This window comes from Nomascus leucogenys, chromosome 11, assembly GCF_006542625.1.
Source record: "Nomascus leucogenys isolate Asia chromosome 11, Asia_NLE_v1, whole genome shotgun sequence".
Lineage (NCBI taxonomy): Eukaryota > Metazoa > Chordata > Mammalia > Primates > Hylobatidae > Nomascus > Nomascus leucogenys.
The window spans coordinates 88,024,213-88,047,940 of record NC_044391.1 but is presented as its reverse complement, the minus strand read 5'-3'; the positions used below and the strand labels follow the sequence as shown (position 1 = coordinate 88,047,940).

The 23,728-nt window shown below is 36.5% G+C and overlaps 1 long non-coding RNA gene across 1 annotated transcript; it reads right to left on the bottom strand.

Moving 5' to 3' along the window:
• Positions 1-541: 541 nt before the first annotated feature.
• On the bottom strand, positions 542-21,563 carry LOC105740515. The gene is made up of 3 exons (XR_001116557.2): positions 21,461-21,563; positions 18,167-18,272; positions 542-795 (listed from the first exon to the last, which is right to left on the bottom strand). It is a non-coding gene; the product is annotated as an uncharacterized LOC105740515 (long non-coding RNA).
• Positions 21,564-23,728: the final 2,165 nt, after the last annotated feature.

The following is a 23,728-nucleotide window of genomic DNA, read 5'->3' as shown; positions in this document are numbered from 1 at the left end:
ACAGTAGCGCAATCTCGGCTCACTGCAAGCTCCGCCTCCCGGGTTCACGCCATTCTCCTGCCTCAGCCTGAGTAGCTGGGACTACAGGCGCCCGCCACTATGCCCGGCTAATTTTTTGTATTTTTAGTAGAGACGGGGTTTCACCGTGGTCTCGATCTCCTGACCTAGTGATCCGCCCACCTCGGCCTCCTAAAGTGCTGGGATTACAGGCGTGAGCCACCGCGCCCGGCCTTTTTTTTTTTTTTTAAGACGGAGTCTCGCTCTGTCGCCCGGGCTGGAGTGCAATGGCGGGATCTCGGCTCACTGCAAGCTCCGCCTCCCGGGTTCACGCCATCTCAGCCTCCCGAGTAGCTTACCGGTACTACAGGCGCCCGCCACCACGCCCCGCTAATTTTTTTGTATTTTTTAGTAGAGACGAGGTCTTACCGCGTTAGCCAGGATGGTCTCGGTTTCCTCACCTCGTGATCCGCCCGCCTCGGCTTCAAAAAGTGTTGGAATTACAGGCATAAGCCACCGCGCCCGGCGGAACACTTTTATTGTGAGTTGCTTTGAAATGAATAGAGCAGCATCTCTTTTTGAGTTCAGAATCTCGTCAAATTTCACAATGTATTTTCCTTGGTGTCATTCTATATCATCTAATTTGAACTCCACAATACCTCTGACAGTTGTATAATATTTTATTCCCTTGTGTTGCTGTGTCTCCAGGATGTACAGTTCAGATCTTGATCTCAGAGTAGCATTGTGGAGAAACGTGTCTAAGGTTGTAGACTCGGGTGAAGCCTCGTTTCACCACACCTGAGGGGAGAAAATAAAACACATAGTCTCAGTAAGCCAAAGGTTCTCAACACTTTAGTATATAAAACTCACCTGCATGGCTTGTTAAACCAGACTAGTGGGCCCTACCCTCAGAGTTTTTGATTCAGTAGGTTTGGGGAGGAGGCAGAGTACTGACATTTCTAATGAGTTTCCAGGTGATGCTGATGTGCTGGTTCTGGGACCACACTTTGAGAACCTCGGAACTAAGTCTTTTAGCATTGGCCAATCAAATATAAAAATAAGGGTTTCTAGATGCTCTTCTTTAGAGAAAGGAGGCACCCTTACTTCTGGGTATATGATAGCTGTGTTCTCTACCTTCCATTATTCAATGAGATTTTATTATTCTTTGTTTTTAATCCCGTAAAGCAAGGCATTTTTTAAAAAAAATTTATTTGAGGTGAATATAATTTGTATTTTTGTCTTTTTAAGGCATGGAGAGAAAGAGAGAGAGACAATGTTTCATTCACTGTTGGAATACTGACTTAGATATTTTAAATTAAATCAGTAACATTTGATTTGCCCAGTGTGCATTATAAAGATATGGATTTTTTTCCCCTTAGTAATTATTTAATAGACTTTGATTCTGCAACTTTCTACTTGGTAACCTTGGTCCAGTTGCCATTGCAGCTTAGCCTTATTGATTAAATGAAACTAATAACAATAGACTCATGAGGCTGTGTGGGTATAAAATGTAATATGTATAAAATTAATTCATGCAAATAATACATTTATACATATATAAAGACATAGATTGTACATGCAAAATAATAATTGTATGTATATACAAAATGTTCAAAATCAGTTTCAGGGTGACTTGCAGGATTTTTAAAGATAATTTTGTTCATACATAACATTAAAACTTGTGAAACATTTATTTGATTCTACTTAAGTATTTTTCAGTTAATATTTTATCATCACACATTTCATGTCTTAGGAAATTTTTTACCCAAATCATGGGAAATGTCTGTCTTCTTTCCAGGCCACAGAGTAGTTAATAAATTAATTTTAAGTCAGTAAATGAAATATGTGAAATTTAAATTCATGAGCTTCAAAGAGAATACAAAGTCCTTCCATTTTTATCCAGATAATATTTTTCAAGAAATATTACAGACACTGGTTTCTTAACTTTCTGGTGGTGAAGGTTCTATCTGAATTATTTCAAATGTCTGGACAAAATTTAACAATTTTTAAGATTTAAATTTTTTTTTTTTTTTGGTCTTAAAAGTGGCAGACAAAATTGTCCACCAATCTCATTTCATGTACAAAAACTTGCCAATGTTTCTTGTCCTGAGGTTGGGCTGCCTTCCCTTTTGTTGCCCAATATGCTTATATGTGAAGAAATTAAAATATAATTATAACTTTTCCTTTTTTATTTAGGGCACTGAAAAACAGAGCTGCTTCTGTTCTCTACCATGCATATTAAGAATAATGCATAAAATACATTCTCATGTTATACTTTAAGATATAAAGACTGAAAAATATTTTGTATGTGTTCATTCCTTTGTAAGAAGTTGTCTTGTAGGAATACAACAGTTTAAACCCTGCAATTTTATTTTTCTAATGAAAGTAACTGAGTCCATATGTTCACAGATGAAAGTGACATCAGTGCATGATAAATGACTAGGAAGGTCCTTTGGCTTCCTCAACAGACTGTTGAAAAATCCCTGAAAAAGGACATAAGGATAATGATTGCTCAGTGCCATAGATCTAATAACTATAAAGGAGTGATCCTAAACTGGTCATCTAAATACAAACCAGAATTGTTTTTACTCTATTTTGTGTCCTTTCCAGTTTATTTTTTCTAGTGAAAGAGTAGTAGAATAACCTATTATTAGAGATCCTGACAGAAGCTAACAGAAGATGAAAATAATTAACCCTAAATGTATGTAGTTCTGTGATGGTGTAGACCTATGCCAGCTGTGGTCTATTAAAATATTATGCCTTTTGTTTTTCAGTCTAGTACTGTAATTACTAAACATCAAGTAAAATTTATTCTTTCATAAGAATTAAGACATGCTTAAGATAAAATAATTTAAAATATCTACAAAGCAATAACTCTGTAAATTTTCCATGATACAGATATAAAAATAATGAGGTGCCTAGTGATGATTTTTAGAAGTTGATAAATATACTATGCCAGGCAATCTTTAATGTTCCATACATTTTCTATCACCCTGTGAAATGGATATACTGGATTCTATTTTTCAGATTGGAGACTGAAAAGAAGAGAAGTTAAGGAACTTGTCTAAGATCATCAAGCAAAAAATTTAAAGCTGAAGTTTCAATATTTTCTTAGAAAACAAGAAAAGTTAGTGATCTCATTATAGAAGTACAATATAATAAATATAAATACATTTAATATATTTAATTTGAAATAATCAAAACTTTCTTACAATGAAAGGATTTGTATCACTTACATATCATCAATGCAAAGCCAAGTTCTAAAGTGGCTCAAAGTATCAACCTTGGTCAAAATAGTCAAAACAGGCAAACTTTATGCATTAAAAATGTAACTTAAGTGTATGTTGTCTGTCTTTAATCTATTGTATTTTAGTTAGGACTGAAAAAAGAGCTGCAATATTAGTATGGTACTTGATACTTTACAGAAAAATTTCATGAGTATTTCAGTTTGGCAAGCTATAGACTTTGACAGTTAAGTGGTGTGATCACTCGTGGACTATCCCTTCACCTCCCATTACCACCTAACGTTTTCTGCACTCCATTCGGAATTGGAACTGCTTGAAGAAAAGCATTAGCATACTTTTAGGAATTCTAGTTAAATTTCAATGTTACATAAACAATATTCTCAAAATAGCCAGGGAGAATTATATTTAGAAATATTTAATAAAAGCATAAGTGTCCAGTAGAGAAAACCAATGTTTAAGTTAAAAAAAAAGAGGTTAATCTTTCTAATAATTATTAACACCTTTCAGATGTCATTATAAAATCTGTAAGTTAAATTGGACAATGAATGCAAGAATTCTCCATCTTAAAAAAGTTGACCTAGAACAAACAGAAATGTACTCCTAAAAACTAAAATTCATTGCTTTTCATAAGGACCTGCAATAGAAACTGAAATTACTATTCAATTGAGAAAGATGGCTGGGTCTCTTTTTTCTTCACATCCTTACCTCACTTCTTCCCTGCTCAAATTTTCTTTTCTTATTGCTGTTTTCCTTCTGAGTCCTGCGAGTCTCTTCTAGCAAATGAAAGAGAAGGATGCAAAACTTCCCATGTACTTATCTTTTTTTTTCTTTTCTTTTTTTTTTTTTTCAGATCTGTTGCCCAGGGTAGAGGAAATGGTGCCATTTTTTTTTCCAAGATTTTCTATTGGGCATGAAAATTGCACTAATTTTCCAGGGTGTTGGAAGAAATTACAAAATCTTGAAAACCTATTATATATAAAATAGATTTACTGTTGTTTTCATAGGACTCTTCACATTCCTTAGGACAATCAGTTTACTTTATATATTTTACAGTAAACAGTGAACAAGTTAAGAGGAGAGACATGATTGTATGTATATTTGTATTACCAGCATTTAGTGCAGTGTTTTATGTATGTGTATTAGATTCTTAGAAAAATACTTGAGAAAATAAATCTTGTCCCTTCCTCAATTTTTCTAGGCAGGAATGATTGGACTCTAGTACCTACAAGTAGATAAAGTAATCTGGACAGAGCAATATAAAATAGCCATCTCTGCGATATGGCTGTCCCTTGAATTATCCTGCACAAAGAAATGCCAGAATGGCATTAATCTACATAGTAGGTGGGAAAAATGAACACACTTCCTTCTAAATCACATCAGCATAGAGGAGATTAATGACCATTATTTAAAGACTAAATCAAAAGATTGCAGTAAAGGCAGTGCTTCCATTTTGGTATGAATTTAAAATATTTGCCCATTACAGACTAGCATGGCAGTCCCTCGAGTTTTAGTGAAAATTTAATTCAACAATTGAAGTAACATTTGGTGCCTTCACAAATGATAACACTTTTTTTGTTTGGTCAATACAGGACATTATAGTTTGTAAAGTATTTTGTGATATTTTAGCCTCTTTATTCTTCACAAAAAAAAACTGAAGGTAGATATTATTGGGTTATTTTTATTTTTTGAAGGAGAAAATTAGGCTATTTAGCAGTTAGGTGTTGCTGGCTCCCTTGCACTCTGACACTTAGAAGTATGTGTTTACTATCTCTATTCCCCAAGATCCACAAACATTTATACTTTGCTTACTTTTCTGTCTTTACTACATTGCACAATCACCAGCCCTGAGTAGGTGTAAGAAAGATATTTTAAGATAAATTAGGGATCGTTATTTTCATTATATTTCACTGCCAAGACACTGTACTAGGTCCTGGGGTTATACAAAATTAAGACAGATTTTTGTACTCAAATTCTTTGCAGTATATTAGGAAGTTGTAGTGAAAATGTCATTCTAGAAGGAAGGACAGAAGGAAGGAAGGAAAGAGGAAAAGATAGTAGGAGTAAGAGATAATACTCTTTTGTAATAGGCAGAATAATGGCTCCCCCAAAATGTCCATGCCCTAATTCTTGAGATTTGTGAATATGGTATCTTTTGTGGCCAAAGAGACTTTACAAATCTGATTGGCATCCTGGACCTTGAGAGGAGTTTATTGTGGTGGGCCAGTATAATCATGTGAGTCCTTAAAAGCATAGAAACCTTCTCAGGTATGATGAGATAGACAGAGAGAGAGAGAGGAGTAAAAGTGATGTGATATGAGGAGCTGACCTGCATTTGTCATCTTTAAAGATGGGGCAAAAGACCCATGAACCAGAAAGTGAGGACAGATTCTAGCAGCTGACAAGAAAATAGATTCTCGCCAGGCGCGGTGGCTCACGCCTGTAATCCCAGCACTTTGGGAGGCCGAGGTGGGCGGATCACGAGCTCAGGAGATCGAGACCACAGTGAAACCCCGTCTCTACTAAAAATACAAAAAATTAGCCAGGCGCGGTTGCGGGCGCCTGTAGTCCCAGCTACTCCGGAGGCGGAGACAGGAGAATGGCGTGAACCCGGGAGGCGGAGCTTGCAGTGAGCCGAGATTGCGCCACTGTGCTCCAGCCTGGGCGACAGAGCAAGACTCCGTCTCAAAAAAAAAAAAAAAAAAAAAAAAAAGAAAGAAAAAGAAAATAGATTCTCCTCTAAAACTTCCTGAAAGGAATACAGTTCTTCAGACACTTTGATTTTGGTTCAGTGAATCCCTTGGCCCTCCAACCCACAGAAATGTCAGCCAAATACATTTGTATCACTTAAGCAACTAAGTTTGTGGTAATTTGTTAGAGCAGCAATAGAAAACTGATGTATCTTTTTCTCCACCTGAATGGCACAGGAGATACAAAACAGGGAAAACTGTTCATTAGAATTGAAAGCAAGGCAACAGAACCATCTTAGTTCAGACTTCCGTGTTTTCTACTACACACAGCAGAAATAGATTGAAATTAAAGGACCCACCAGCCTAGATCTCAAAACTTTCCTTTGAAATAAGAACATGTCTCTCCTCCCAAATAAACCAGAAGAGAGCCTATATCCCATGAATTGCCTTGACAGGAAAATGGCTGACAGGGACAGGCTGTGAGATTCCAAACAAGTATTTTAACTAGAATGCCTTTCGTTACTACAGATTAGCAGATGTCATAGCAATGGTAATGTCATTACTCAAGATTTCCTGACAGAAAGCCTGTAGTAGTGTACAGGTCTAGTAGTGACATCTTCCTGTTCCTAACAGAAAGGCTGTAGTAGCAGGGAGCAGTTTTTGAGAGTCTTCTTTGATGCAGGAAATGTTTAATAATCTGGATAGGACCTGAAAATTCAGATGACTGTGTAGTTGTACTTAATATAGGCAGCTTTTGGTGGAGACAGTAGTAGCCCCAGAGAAAGTTTTTACTTGCCAGTAAAGTTCTTTGCTGTCTTAATGATTATTTTAGTCCACAAATGATCTTAAGAATCAAGGCTCTTCCTTCTCTTGAAAGAGGCATATTAACACTGGGTTTAGAAGTACTGAATTAAGTACATTTGTCCCAAATGGGATAATCTATGCAAAGATGAATTCTTCCTACCGGGATTGCCAAAGTGCTAAATCATGCAAACTCTCCTCTGCGTAATATTTATTTATTTATTTTTGTCTCTTAGTTCCTATTGTCATTCCATGCTTTCCTCTATATTTCTAAGGGACTAAAAGCCTGCAAAGTATATTTTTGTTAACTCCAAAGGACAGACTTTCAGGGCAGTTTACCAGGAGACAGCTTTTACAATGAGTGCACTGGCAAGAGGAAGGAAAAAAACATTTTTGCTGCTTCATGTATTGCCTACACAGCGACTGTTACAGTGGCTTCAGCAGAGTCAGTGGTGGTGTCAACAGCATCTGGAGCAGAGAGGGCAGCTTCGTTCATAGGAAGCAGCAATAGCAACAGAAGAAAAGGCAGTGACATCACCCTCAGCTTGTTGGGGTTAAGTGTGACCTTATGGACTAAGGCAAGTGACCATAACACTCTCCAACAGCTGCTCACCATCCCCTTCATAATCTCCAGTCACTCTCCAGAAAACTCCTTCCTTTAACTCTCTAGAACTCTCTGCCATCAATTTATTTCTTTATATTCCTGTCTGTTTGATATCACCAGAGAGGCTTTTATTTCCCAACTAAACTTTGGCTGCTTTGGTATTTGTTAAAGAAGCAAACTCAGAAATAGGCTTTCAAGGCTTGGAATGTGAGTTTGTTAATCTATTTGTGAGCTGAAAGTTGTGACTTTTTTGCCAGTGAATAATGGGCTATTTCTGTTTCCTGTCAGCAAATGCAAAACTGTACATCAACTGGATTAAATTAAAGGCAAGTATGTGAGGCTGAAATGGGCTATTTTGCTTGATTATAATGGTAGGAATGATGAGTATATTGTGGAATACATGGGCTACTTCTGATTGCACTGGAGAGCTCAGTCAGTGTACATTCAGAAACACTGAAACCATCAGAGATATTTCAGTCTCCATCGATCCCCTTCCAGAGGCACCACAATATGCAGAGAATAAAGGACTCCTTTCTTACTCCCACCTTCCAATTCATTATTACTTCCCTGTGGCAGAATCTAAATAATCAAGATGGTAAAGGATCAGTGGAAATAAAGTTTTTAGGCTTCCAGCTTCCTGCAGCGAAGGGAAATCACAAAAGGTTAGAGCAGAGCTAAGTGCCTATAGACAAATAACCAGCTCAGTGATTACGTTGGTAACAAGTTTTATAGTTGGCCCTAAAAATGGTCTGTAAACACATACCAGTTCAAAATAGAAAATTGTAAAAAAAAAATCTTATTTCTGAAGTATTTCTTATTTTTGAAATATCAGACTAAAAGATAACTCCCAATTCCTTAACCGTAAAGAGAAAAATATAGATGTAAAAAATAAATTAAGAAAAAGGAACAAGGTAATTTTTTGTGGCACAGAGGAAGTAAGACATACATACAAAAGATAAATAGTATCATCTGTTGAAACAACATGTACTACACAGAAGTAAATTTTAACCAGCATCCATAAAAGTCAAACAAACACAAGTAAATTTCAAGTACTGTCTTTAAAAGTCAAGGAAACATGTATGAGGCAAAATAGTAGATTTAAGATTAGATGGAAGTGCAGAAGAAGAAGATTGATATGGTTTGAATCTGTGTCCTCATCCAAATCTAATGTTCAGTTATAATCCCCATTGTTGGAGGTAGGGCCTGGTGGGAGGTGATTGGATCATAGGGGCAGTTTCTCATGAATGATTTAGTACCATCCCCCTAGTGCTGTTTTTGTGATAAAATTCCCATAAGATCTTTCTTTAAAACTGTGTAGCACCTCCTCCCTCTCTCTTTTCCTGCGGCTCCAGACAGATGTGTCTGCTTCCTCTTCACCTTTTGCTATGATTTTAAGTACTCTGAGGCCTCCCCAGAAGCTGATGCCACCATGCTTTCTCAACAGCCTACAGAACCACAATCTAATAAAGCCTCTTTCCTTATAAATTACCAAGTCTCAGATAATTCTTTATAGAAAAGCAAGAGTGGACTAACATACATCCTGTGCCTGGAAAAGCCACAGTCACTCAATGCCAGCCTGTGAGAGCAGCTGTAGTGGCTGAACCCTGAAAAATCACAGGACTAGAGCTGCCCAAGCCTTTGGGAGCCTACCTCTTGCATCAGTGTGCCCTGGATGTGGGACATGAAGTCAAAGGTGATTATAGTGTAGCTTTAGGATTTAATGACTGCCCAGCTGGATTTTGGACTTGCATGAGCCTGTAGCTTGTTCCTTTTGGCTGATTTCTCCCCTTTGGAATGAGAGTATTTACCCAATGCTTATACTCCCACTGTATCTTGGAAGTAACTAGATTTTTTAAAAAGAATTTTGACTTTATAAGCTTAAGAGAGTAGCATTGTCTCAGATGAGACTTTGGACTTCAGGCTTTTGAGTTACTGCTGTAATGAGAAGGCTTTGGGGAAGATTGCTAGAAAGACATGATTGTATTTTGCAATGTGAAAGGACATGAGATGTGGGAGGGGCAAGGGGAAGAAGGATGTGGTTCAGATGTGTGTGCCCACCAAAAATTTATGTTCAATTGTACCCTCCAGTGTTAAAGGTGGGGCTGGGTAGGAGGTGACTGGATCATGGGGGAAGTTCTCATGATTTAAGAGCATGCCACTTGGAGGTGTCCTCAGTGATGCTGAGTTCTCATGAGATCTGGTTGTTAACAGTGTGTGGCACCTCCCCCGACCCCGTGCTTCTGCTCTCACCATGTGAGACACCTCACTTCCATTTGCTTTCATTATAATTGTAAGTTGCCTGAGGCCTCCCCGGAAGCCAAGCAGATGCCAGCATCATGCTTCCTGTATTGCCTGAAGAACTGTCAGTCAATTAAGCCTTTTTCTTTATAAATTACCCAGCCTCAGGTATTTCTTTAAAGGGATGCAAGAATAACCTAATATGGAGATGAAAATGTAGCTGGAGGCAGTCTAAAGTAAAAGTGGAGCTTAGGGAAATTACTGTATTAAAAATGTTTAGGTACAAAGTAGTTACTAAAACAAGTTTTAGTGTTATATGGTGGTCAAAAACAAGCTATTCTGTTGAAAGATAAGTTAATGTTGTAATAGATAAATTTGAAAAAGAAAAACAAAACAAAAGAAAAGCTAAGAGATGTTAAATGGATTAAAATAGAAAAGATAATTGACAAACAGTGGAAATAGCAAGATTAAGCAAAAGAAATAATTTAGTTACATAAGAGCTACTATGCCAGAGTTCTTCAGAGACATTCAATAAATGCAAGAGATTATAGGATATGATTTAATTTTTCTTACTTTTGTAGTATTTTTATGCACACCACATGTTTACATGAGGCAAACCATATATGTTAATATTTGTCAGATATTAATACAGAAAAAACAGCATAACAGACATAGGTAATTATCCTATATTTAAAGTGAAAATGTCATTAAAATGTATTATAGTGATTCATTTTTCAAAAATGGAAAACTATAGAATACTTGCATTATACTCAACTTTCTTCAAGTGTGGCGTGATACATTTTCTAATTTAATTGAATCTGTAATATTTATGATATTTTTAGAACAAAGATTTCTGAGGACAGAGTGTCAGAAATATGATAAATAACAAAATTTAAATGGAAGTTACTATGTGACAATTAGTATTTTATTACTTTACATGTACTAACTTATTAAATGCTTACAATAATGGTCTAAGATACAAATATTCTTATCTTAATTTTACACAGGAGAAAACTAAAACACAAAAAGTTCAAGTATATTACCAAAATCACAGCAAAAGCTGTTGAGCTGACATCTGATTACAGTCAACCTGTATCAAGAGTCTGTTACCTAACTACTGTAAAATACTTTCTCTCACATTCTGACACTTGTTTATTGGCCACAGTATTTAAAATGACCAATAGTGTATATTTATCACTCAAGGTATTTTAATTATTTTACCATTCAATTATTTATTTAATACTGTTCTTAATTTTATCTCCAAGAATGTATTGTCATATCTGTATCAATATGATAAAAATTAAAACTGAACTCTTTTCCCATTTAGAAAAAATGTGCAGCTTGCTGCCTGTGTGCATTTAATTTTATATAAACATGCTCTATGAAGCTAAAGCAAATCGGAACAATTTTCAATGTGAAAATAAAATATAAAAACAAAACTAACATCAGAATTGTTTGAATCATCAGAACTGTCTAATGGATTCTGATTTTTGGAAAAACTGGATTCAAATGAATCTTTGGGTAACAACTGTTCAAGAATGGTGTTAATATCACATATAGAAATATTGTTTTATAGGATTTGACATTTTCATCAATTGAGAATTACTATATTTTGCAAACAGAAATACCACTACTAAAAAACAGAATGCTGTAAATAGAATGATGTCTTTTGTTTCTAAAGTCAATATTTGAGAGCAATCCAAAAACAATAATAAAAGTGAGATATTTTGTGGCACACTTATCTCAGGGTAAATGCTGCAGCAGCAAGTGCCGCCAGTGTATATTTTCAGGGAAAACAGGGAAAGGATTAACATGGGAAAATGGGAAAAAGGGTAACAGGTTAAGCATTCTCATAGTATTAAAAGAAAACTAATTCAAAAAATATTTATTGAATGGAGTGATTTTTCCAGAGTTTAAGCCTCCCATGGTTTATAGTTTAGAAGTGGGAATCTGGCAAATGAACAACTATTTCTTTACAGTTACGAGTGTTAAGACCAAATTACTATAGACTAGGTACAGTTAAGGAATTAAGTAGGGCATCTTTTACAAAGACAGTGGTAATGAGGTTAAAAATGTGACCAATATGAGACATATTAAGGATGTAAAGTGTAAAATAATAATAGTAATTGACATTTATGAATATTTTTAATGTACAAGTTACTGTCATAAGTGTTTCATAAGGGTTTTATTACTTAACTCTTATTATAAAAGCTATTAGTAAGCTACATTAACTTTATAGATAAAGGAAACTAGGCATCAGAGAAGCTACATAAGTAACCAATGGAATGTGATTGAAGTAATGTTATGTGACTTGTTAAGACAGATAGTAACTTCTACTTCTGTTGTTAGACTGTTGCACTGAAACTGCGAGGTAAAGAAGTCAGCTCAGACTTCTGGAGTGTGAGTGGTCATGTGGACTGTGTTAGGCCATACTTACACTGATGTAAAGAAATACCGAAGACTGGGTAATTTATATAGAAAAGAGGTTTAATTGGCTGAAGGCTTTACAGGAAGCTTCTAGGGTGGTCTCAGAAGGCTTACAATCATGGTGGAAGGTGAAGGGGGAGCAGGCATGTCACATGGCAAAAGCAGGAGCAAGCAGAGGATAATAACAACAGTAAGGGGAGAGGTGCCACACACTTTTAAATAATCAGACTTATGGATGAAAGCTGAAGCTCCTCAGACAATTGCCAACATCAGCTGACAGAAATTAGTGAAAACATCTAGTGAAGTCATCTTGAAACTTTTAGTTCAGCCAGTCCTCTAATAGTTGGTGTGCTGATAAATGTTGAACAATGCAGGTCTATGGGAAGGAAAAATGCCTAATTTGTAGCATTTGGCATTTTCTCTCTAAAGACATCAATCATGGTAAATTTCAATCCATTAATATGATGGTATCTGGTTTACAGAACTTCTGAAACCATCAGCTCTCCTACGTTGCTAAGAGTGAGCTCCAGCACAGCATTGTCAATTCTGTTAAATGAAGCAGCATGAGTGAACCCAGCTGAAACCACAGCAGAAACTGCCTTGGAAACTTGCAAAATCATGAGAAATAGAAATCATTGTTTTAAGTAACTAAGTTTTTGGGTATTCAGTTACTCATTAAAGGACTAAAGAAGGCAATGAACAACAAAGAGACAAAATAAAAAGTATAATATTTAAAATATCATAAATGTTCAGTTGTCTCAATTATTAATGATATCTTGGTTTTTTTCTTAGTATTAGTTTAACTTCCTCTTTTCCTATTTGGATGTCTTTTATTGCTTTCTTTAGCCTGATTGCCCATGCTAGGGCTTCCATTAATATGTGAAATAGGAGTCCTGGGAGTGGATGAATATCCTTGTTTTGTTCTGGTTCTCAAGGGGAATGGTTCCAGCATTTGTCTCTTCAGTATAATGTTGGCTGTGGATGTGATCACTCTTCAGGTACATACCTTTGAATCTTAGTTTGTTGAGGGTTTTTAACATGAAGACATGTGGCATTTTATTGAAAGATTTTTTTTTTATTCTGCATCTATTGAGAAAATCGTGATTTCTTTTATTTCTGTTTATTGATGAATCATATTTATTGATTTCCATGTGTTGAACTGACCTTGCATTCCAGGAATAATGCCTACTTGATCATAGTGGATTTATTTTTTGATGCACATCTAGATTCTGTTTGCTAGTATTTTGCTGAAAATTTTTGCATCTATGTTCATGAAGGATATCGGCCTGAAGTTTTTTATTTTTCTTTTATCTCTACCAGGTTTTTGTATGATGATACTGACCTCATAAAATGAGTTACAGAGAAATCCTTCCTCCTCAATTTTTTGCAATAGTTTCAGTAGTAATGGTACCAGCTCTTCTTTATACATCTGGTAGAATTCATATGTACATCTGGTAGAATTCATATGTACATCTGGTAGAATTCATATGTACATCTGTCTGATCCTGAGCTTTTTTTGGTTGGTTGGCTTTCTATTACTGAATCAATTTTGGAACTTGTTGTTGGTCTGTTGAAGGATTCAGTTTCTTGTTGGGTCTTTTGAAGACAGCCTAGAGTTAGGTCTTGCTTCTTTGTACAACTTGCCATTCGGTGCCTTTTACGCAGGACATTTAACCTAAGTTCAAGGTTCATGCTGATATGTGTGAATTTGGTTCTGACATTGTGTTGTTAGCTGGTTGTTATGCAGGCTTGATTGTGTATTTGCTTATAGTGTCAATAGCCTATCCATTTGAGTGCCTTTTTGTGGTAGCCTGTAACAGTTTTTCATTTCCATATGTAGCACTCTTCAAGGGCCAATGCTAAGGCACACCTAGTAATAACAAATTCCCCTAGTGTTTTCTTGTCTGAAAAGGATCTTATTTCTCATTTGTATATGAAGCTTTGTTTGGCTTGCTGTGAAATTCTTGGTTGAGATTTTTTTTTCTTTAAGGATGCAGAATATAGGCCCCCAATCTCTTTCAGCTTGTCGGCTTTCTGCTGAAAGGTCTGCTGTTAGCCTGATGGGGATTCCCTCTGTCAGTAACCTTTTCCTACTTTCTAGATGCATTTAATATTTTTTCTTTTACATTGGCCTTGAAGAATGTGATTACTATGTATCTTGGGAATGGTTTCTCATATAATATCTTGCCTGAGTTCTCTACATTTTCTGAATTTGCATGTGTATCTCTCTAGCGATGTTGGGACAGTCCTTATGGAAGTTATCCTCAAATATGTTTTTGAAGTTGCTTGCTTTCTTCTTCATAGATGTCAATAATTCTTTGATTTGATCTCTTTCCATAATCCCATATTGTTCAGAGGTTTTGCTCAGTTGTTAAAATCCTTTTTAAAATTTTTGTCTGCCTGAACTGATTTGAAGAGCTGGTCTTTAAGCTCTAAGATTCTTTCTTCTAATCTGTTGTTAATATTTGTGATTGTATTATAAAATTATTCTGGTGAGTTTTTTCAGCTCCATCAGCTTGGTTTCATGCATTCTTAGAAGGGCTATTTTGTCTTTCAACTCTTAAGGCATTTTACTGGATTCCTTAAATTCCTTGGAATAGGTTTCAACTTTCTCCCAAAATTCAATGATCTTTGTTGCCCTCCAGATTCTGAATTCTGTCTGTCATTTCAGCCATTTTTTTTTCTGGTTAAGAACTATTACTGGGGAGCTAGTGTCATCACTTGGAGGTAAGGAGACACTCTGGCCTTTAGAGTTGCCAGAGTTCTTGCACTAATTCTTTCTCACCTGGGTAAGCTGATGTTCCCTTAACTGTTGTGTAATTTGATTATAGTCATTTGGCTTCATTCCTGGATGTTTTTACAGGATGGAAGTTGTGTGAGGGTCTTTATTTGTGGCTGAATTCTTGTAATTGGTTTCACAGGGGCGTATATTAGTTTGGCTGCAATACAGTATCTGGCCCTTAAGTGTAATGGCTGGTAGGTGGGTTCTTGCTCAGCCACGTTGCTTCTGTATACTTGCTTGTATTTGCAGTTGTGCTCACTTTCAGTGTTATGAGGATGTGGGTTTCTCTCCCACTTGAATGCTAGCTGAAGATCTCTGCTTGGTACTCCCAGGCTGTGCAATGCAGCTCTGAGAGAACTCAGGGTTTTTGTTGTCTCCCAACTTGGGCACAGAAGGGGTGAGGAACATGGCAATGGCAGTAGCGGAGGGTCTTTCACTTGTTTCTTGGGATTCCATCCCAGAGAAATGCAGAGCCACTGCCAATTGGAATGGTCACTAACAGGTGGGGTAGCTGCCTTGCAGGCTCAAGCTCAATGACCCTCCCTGGTGACAAGTATTAGGGGAAGAGGGCTAGCAGCAAACAAATATTGGTCTCTTCACCTTTGAGTGGTTGCAGGATGTTGGAGGTTAAAGTAAAGCACTCAGGATGTTTGTTCCTTTCCCAGTCTGAGGGCAGCAAAGGCAGTATCACTGCAGTGGCATGGCAGAAGGGCTGTCAATTATTTCTGGGAGCCCCACCTCAGAGAATCACAGTGCTTCTGTCAACGGAAATGTTCAGCAAGGGGTGAGGTGGCTGTGCTGCAGGCCCAAGACAGGGGCCAAGCTTGATGAAGAGTAATGGGTGGGATCTCACAGGGAAGAGAGACTGCTCTCCCTTTTGTATGGTGGCTGTGGCATGCTAGAGTTGCCAGTGAAGCAACCGGGCTCTTTGTTTCTTCCCTAGACCGAGGACAGTAAGGTCGTATGGTTGCAGCTACAATGCCAGAGGGCTGTGGGTTGTCTTTAGGGATTCCTCCCTAGAGAAATTCAAAGCTGTCACCAACTGAAGTGTTTAGGCAGCATCAGGGCAGCTGTGCTGGGGGCCCTGGTTGAGAAGCCCTGCCCAATGAGGAATAGCAGGGTTAGAGATCCACATGGTAAACAGTCTGGCCACTTTTGCATGAGTGAGTTTCAGTGTCCTGGAGGCCCGTGATACTCCTAGGTTGTTCACTCTTTCCCAGCCTTAGGGGAGTAGAGGTAGGAGTTGTAGCAACAGGAAAAATGGCAAGTGTCTCTGTTACCTCTGGGAGCTTCATCCCAGAGAAATGTAGGGCTGCTACTGGCTTGAAAATTAAGGTAGGAATAGGGAGACTGTGCTGGTAACACAGTTAGGGAGGTGCTGCCCAGTGAGAAGTAGCAAAGTCAGGGAACCCTGCAGAAAACAGTCTGGCTACTTGACTACATGAAAAGATCATCCTCAAGACACATAATTATCAGATTTTCCAAGGTCAACATTAAAGAAAGAATGTTAAAGTCAGCTAGAGGGAAAAGGCAGGTCACCTACAAAGGAAGCCCATCAGGCTATCAGAGGACCTCTCAGCTGAAATCCTATACCCAGAAGAGATTCAGGGGCTATATTCAACATTCTTAAAGAAAACAAAAATCTTCAACCAAGAATATCATATCCAGTCAAACTAAGCATCCTAAGTGAAGAAGAAAAAAGATCCTTTTCAGATAAGGAAATGGTGATGGACTTCATTACCACTAGACTTGCCTTACAAAAGATTTTGAAAGGAGCAATAAATATAGAAAGAAAAGACCACTATCAGCTAATACAAAAACATGCTTAAACACACAGACCAGGGTCACTGGACAGCAACCAACCAAACAGGGCAACATAATAACCAGCTAACAGTACAACAACAGGATCAAATCCACACATTAATACTAACCTTGAATGTAAATGTGGTAAATGCCCCACCTAAGAGGCAGAGTGGCAAGCTGAATGAAAAAGTAACACCCAATGGTATACTGTCTTCAAGAGACCCATCTCACATGTAATGACACCCATAGGCAAAAAATAAAGTGATGGAGGAAAATCAAACAAGCAAATGGAAACCAGAAAAAAAGCAGGGTTGCTTACTTAATTTTAGACAAAACAAACTTCAAACCAGCAAAAATCAAAAAAGACAAAAGGCATCACATACTGGTAAATGGCTCAATTCAACAATACCTAACTATCCTAAATATGTATGCTCCCAACACAAGAGCACCCAGATTCAAAAAGCAAGTTCTTAGAGATATACAAGGAGAAATGTGCCACATAGTAATAGCGTGGCACTTCAATACTTCACTGACAGGATTAGACAGATTTTCAAGGCAGAAAATTAACAAGAAGATGTGAAGAAGTCAATGATAGGGTGGTAGGTATGGTTATCTTATTGCGTTACATGAAATCATTGTTTCTTGGGGGTAATATAATATGGAGAACATGGTTTAGTAGAACAAAAGTGTTCTTGGTTCTTGGTTTTTGGAAAATAACTATTATTAATCATATAGGAAAAAAAGGCATTCAAAGTATTAAGCCATTTTTTGGGAAATAACAGCCTAAACATTTTGGGGGGAGAAAGAAGTAATCATCATTATTTATAGTGATTAAGCTTGAAAATTGAGGGGAAACTTTGTTGTTTGATAAAGAAGAATTCAATATTATATTAATATTATTGTCATTTAAATAACCATAACATAAACTTAAAGCAAATAATACGTGTAGTGAATTAAGTGCACTAAATAATTTGAATAACTCAACATAGGTAATAAAATGTTGAGTTTAAGAGTAGCAAATAAAGGAGTGACATAAAAAAGAAAAAGCTATGTTTACAAAAATGCTCATTATAGAATTACAACACTGAGTATTTGGAACTTAAATTATTAATAAAAAGGCATAAGAAATGTTATGCTGCATCCACTAGATGGAGTGTGATGCAACCATTTTAAAAAGTTATGAATTAGTACAGAAATTGTATGTAACATAATGTTAGCTTAAAAGTATAAATTTACTTAAAAATGTACATATGCAAGAAATAAAACATGCAAGTATTGGAATTATAGGTAAATGCTTTCCTATCCTGAATTTTTCTCTATTTTACCAAAATGTTTTAGTGTGAAAAAAATTAATTTATACTGCAAATTATATATAAATAAGAACCAATAATTTTTCACAAAAGCTATTCGTTTATAAATAAAATGCTTCTGAAGCTAGACATTAGCTAAACAAATGCCAAAGATTATATTAATGGTATTACTGCTGGTATATTACTTAGTGTAAGTTAAATTCTGTACTAAAACTCAAAATGTAAAATGACTAAAATATACTTTTTATTTCCTGCAGTGTATCTGAACTTACCTGGTGACTATGGCAATGGACAATCATTCAGAAATCAGGCTCTGGGAGGCTTTGCTATCTTCAGTAAATGCCTTGTAAGGTCTTTTGGGAATCATCTCCATTCTAGCTAACGAGAAAAGGAGGAGAGTATTTTGGGTCAGTTGTGGAAATGGTACAATTATTTTTGGAAATGTCACTTTCTGTATCTATTTCTGTGTAAAAGATCACTCCGACACTCCATGTCCCAAAACAACTACAGTCTTTCCCCTGATACACACAATTTCATGATTTGATTGAGTTGATCTTCTGCTAGTCTTGTTTTCGCTAAGTCATTGGCTGCATTCAGCTGATGGATCAGTTGGGACCTGGTCCCAACTGCTTCCCAATTGCTTCTCCAAAGCAATGCCTATGCTTTGGAGAAGCCTAAAATGAACTACTAAAATGCAAGTGGAAGGTGGAGGATGCAAACAGAAGCTGCAAGACCCGTAAGACCTACCTCAGAGATCACAACATTATTCCTGCCATATTCTGTTGCTCAAAACAAGTCCCAGGGACAGTCTGAATTAAAAGAGGTTGGAAATGAACTCCATCTTCTGATATGAAGAGTTGTAAAGTCACCTTGTAAAGCAATGGAGATGTACAGAGATATAATTCACTAGGAGGCATTGTTGTAACAATGTAGCATAGCACACATCATTTAGAACTTAGATATATGGATATACTTATGTAGAAGTGAGAATAAGAAATGGAGTCTGGCTCTGTGCCCAGGAAGACATTACCCATTTTAATGAGTCACAGATACTATCTTTTACAGTATCATAGGTAAACATGTTTTTGTTTGTTTTTACTTGTGAACTGTGTTAAGACTTTAACAAAATCTAATGAATAACTACATTGAAGGTTAGTATTAAGTTCTGTTATTACATGCAAGCTTCCACTTGTAGCCAAGCTTCTCTCCATTGGACCACAGTATGCTTGTTTTGTTTGCCAACCCAGTCTGGAGCTTGATAAATTTAAGTTCCACTGCACCTGGTATGCCATGATAGTGGCCAGAAACTCTAGGCAAATACACAGGTGAGATATAGGGAAATAGAAACCAAAGAAGTACAGACAACCTTAAGTCATAGTTAGGGTAGTACCTTAAAACCTCTTCTAAGTCATGCTGAGGGATTTGTAGGTTATCACCTTGAAGATGTCGATATCGTTTGGTTGTGTCCCCATCTAAATCTCATCTTGAATTGTAGTTCCCATAATCCCCACATGTCCTGGGAGGGACCCAGTGGAAAGTAATGGGATCATGAGGACTGTTGCCCGCATGCTGTTCTCATGATAGTAAGAGAATCTCATGAGATCTGATGGTTTTATAGGTGTCTGGGATTTCCTCTCTGGCATTCATTCCCCTGTCACCCTATGAAGCGATGCCTTCTGCCATGATTAGAAGTTTCCTGAGCACTCCCAAGCTATGCTGAAATGTGAGTCAATTAAACTTCTTTCCTTTATAAATTACCCAGTCTCGGGTACTTCCTCACAGTAGCGTGAGAATGGACTAATAACGGTGTGTACTCTTGATACATTTTTAAGGAGAGGAAGAAGATAAGTAGAGTTATGTTTTAGAAGGGTAAATATGGTTGCAATAAAGAAAATATTTTTTCCGGGGTAAGTGATTGAAGATAAGTAATTAGATTACATGTGATTAATGTCTGAATGAGTCAAGGAGGAAAGAGAAGATAGATTAAAGAGAATATTTGAATTATGCTTGACATAACTTGATTGCTCTTGATGAGCAGGAAGGTGGAGAAGGGATAGGCCTTGCTTTTTGCAGGTTGTGCCTTTTAAAGACATTTGAGTAAAAGGAAAGTGGGGACTGAAATGCAGCTCTTGTTTAATTTGCGAGTCCTTGAGTCCTGTTATAACTATATATTCCAACAGAAGCTGTGTTGTCTCCTAAAATATCCATCCAAGTGGGGCATCTATTTTTAATTTATTCACCAATAGAATATCTTTTTCAAGTTTCAACATCTAGAGAAGTATCATTTTTCAAAAATGCAGAAAACTGCTGCTTAACCTGGAAGTAGTTTTGGCTGAGGAAGTTAAGAATAATACTTGGGTTTATGACTTGAGTTATTGGGTCAAGTTTTAGAGTTTTGTGTCTCAATATGTAGTCTTTGGAACAAGAGCATCAGCATTGTTAGGTAACTTATTAGAAATATAAAATATTCAATCAGAATACTCAATTAGACCATGCATTTTAACAAGATCAATAGGTAATTTATATTAATATATATGTTACAGTTTGGGAAGCACTGCTTTAAAGATAATGAATGAATGCCTCAGAATTTGGTTATTAGGGAGTATTCCTCCATGGGCCTGGCCAGAAGATATTCCAGTTATAGGTGAAAGCCATGGGTCACCTCATCCAGTGGGTTCTCGCTATATCTGTAGCAGGCTCAGAGGAAGTAGGGACCTTTCCAAAGCTGTGAAATAAGTAAAATAAAAGGAGGAGGGATTTGATAAGCTGATGGAAATAAAAATTTAAAAAATTGCCTTTTTCTATGTTGGCATAGCTCAGTGGGGCATAAAGAAAATGCAAGACATACAAGGATATACTAATTTCCTAGGGAAAGGTCATAAGAAAATATCAAAAACTAGGTGGCTTAAAACAACATACATTTATTCTTTCACAGCTGTGGAGGCTAGAAATCCAAAATCAAGGTATTGGCAGGGCCATGCTTTCTTTGAAGCCTCTGGAGGAGGATCTTGCCCTGAATTTTCTTGCTTTTGGTGGTTTATTGGCAATCCTTGGCTTGTAGGAGCACCCCTCCTGTCACTTCTTCCTGTATGTCTTCACACTGTCTTCCCTCTATTCATGTATGTGTCTGTCTCCAAATTTACCCCTTTAATAAAGACAACAGTCATATTGAATTAGGACCCACTCTAATGACCTCATTGTAACTAACTACATTAGCAACAATCCTATTTCTAAATCTGGCCCATTTCTCAGGTACTGGGTATTGGGACTTCAACATCTCTTTTTAAGGGACACAATTCAACCTATAACAGAGAATAAATAATTATCACAAATTTGTTTAAATAATATTTTAGGAACTCTCTGATAATGTATCAGAAAGTTTCCATAGTAATACAGAAAATCATATTGTAACTGGAAAAAAGTATCAATCTAAATCTAGTATTAAAATAATATAAGAGTAGAAAACCATGAAACCTATAACTAAAGGATCAATTAAATTATAAAGCAAAAAAAGGTTAAGAATAGTAAGTTTATAAAATTCTAGGACAGGACACACATAAACATACCTTAAAGGTAGAGTAGAACCAAGCTCTTAAGTTCCATGTGCATTTAGACTCCTAAGCTGTAAGCCCTCAAGAGTTGTTTCTATGGCTACCTCTGCTTCTTTCCAGTTGTTGCTCAACTTTTAATATACTACTGAGGTTTTTCTTGCTTTCCCTATATAAAACAGCAATCCTAATCAATCTCCAGGGCTTCCCTATCACACTTACCATGCTTAATTTTTCTCTAAGTAGCTTTCTGAAGTGCAGCTTAGTTAACTGTTTATTTCTTTATATATCTCTTCTCCCATTAATATAAAATCCTTGAATATTAAAATTTTTTCTTTGCTGTTCACTATTATATTCAATGTTAGTCTGTATCTTTATCTAGGTACAAATAAGCACTCAATGAATGTTTCACTGGCACACAGCTCTCCCCAAAACGTGGTTTACAAAATAATTATCAAAATTCTTCTCATTTAACATAGCTCCTGGCAAGCTCTCCTTGATGTATTTTATTCTGTTGTGAGAACAGTAAACAGAAAAATTACAGTTGACATGAAGACTGCAAAAATAAACCTTTTGCAAGAATCTAGAAATTTAATGAAGCTGTTGGTAGCAGACAGCAAGCATGAGGTTAAAACATGAGTTCTGTTATTTTTCACCGTGAAGCCCTAACGTAGAAATAGAGGGCAGCCTGTTATTAAATAGCGAATTCTCTACTATGACGGCATTGCGTGTAAAGGGAGTCAGAGTCTTAAAAAACAGAAAAACCTACTTTCTTCAGGAAATATGACTGTATCTACAAATACACTGTCAGAGCAAAGGAAAAGCAAATCATAAACAAAAAATATTCACAAGAAAAAAATTCCAAGGGAAAAAAATGAAAACCAAAACCAAATAGTTTTCTATAAATTTTATAAAAATGTAACAAGATGATTGTAGTTGAGAAACAAATCCACATTGTAGAAACACACAAAGTTAGGAAAGAAATGCAAAGACAAGAGGATATACTGAAATTTGAAGAAGGAAAACAGAAAAAAAGTTATAAACATTAAATCATCACAGAAATGAAGACATGTTGGAGGGAATACAAAGAACAGCATCCTGCCCCAAATATCATACAGATATTCACTAGGATGTACACTGGGGCAATTTGAAAACAGACAATTTAACTGAGAAGCAATCTACACTTAAATTTTGGTCAAGTACTGGTGATCCGGAATCATGCTTGAAGGTTTGGGATCATTTGGGCTTTAAGAACTTTGAAAATTGGCTGGGCATGGTGGCTCATGCCTGTAATCCTAGCACTTTGGGAGGCCGAGGTGGGCAGATCACGAGGTCAGGAGATTGAGACCATCCTGGCTAACACAGTGAAACCCTAGCTCTACTAAAAATACAAAAAAAAAAAAAAAAAATTAGCCGGGAGTGGTGGCGGGCGCCTGTAGTCCCAGCTACTGGGGAGGCTGAGGCAGGAGAATGGCGTGAACTCGGGAGGCGGAGCTTGCAGTGAGCCGAGATGGCGCCACTGCACTCCAGCCTGGGCGACAGAGCGAGAGCGAGACTCCGTCTACAAAAAAAAAAAAAAAAAAAGAACTTTGAAAATTAACTAGCTGATCCATGAAAGAGTCTCACACTAAGGAGAAACTGCTAGTGATAGTTTCCTAACTAATCAGGATAGATGCAATAGGGACAAAAGAACAAGACCACGTAAGAGGGGAATATGTAACAAAGTTGGGAGATGTCAGAAAATAGGAGTTTTTTTTTTTTTAATCACTTTAGAAAGCAACAGAAATTTCTGGAGAAATGAAACCATAAAAGCTTTCCTGGCCAATTTATCTTATTTAAAAGGTCAAGAAAATAAACCTAGCTTAATAATGAGTAACAGAAAAAAATTGAGATCAAGAATTCCATTCAGAAGTATTTTTTTCAAAGTATAAAAACAGAATAACATCTTTACAGACAATGAAAAGATGTCAGAAAGTCAAGACCACATATATTAAAATTATCTTTAAATTAAACTAAAAACAGATAAAGAATATAAAAACGCAACAAAGTCAGAAATATAAAAACTCAGAAAACAGACATGAGACTTCAAAAAATATTTATAAAATAGTAAACGGAAACATTCCAGAAATGAAGAATAAATGAGAAATAAAATATTTTTTAAAAAGATCAAGAAAAATGGCATAAGACGCTAGAAGGTGAAAGAATGAAACTTTTTAAAAAAATAATAAAAGTTACAATAAGAAATGAGAAAAAATAGAGAAGTTAGGCAAGCAAAAGCCAATTCAT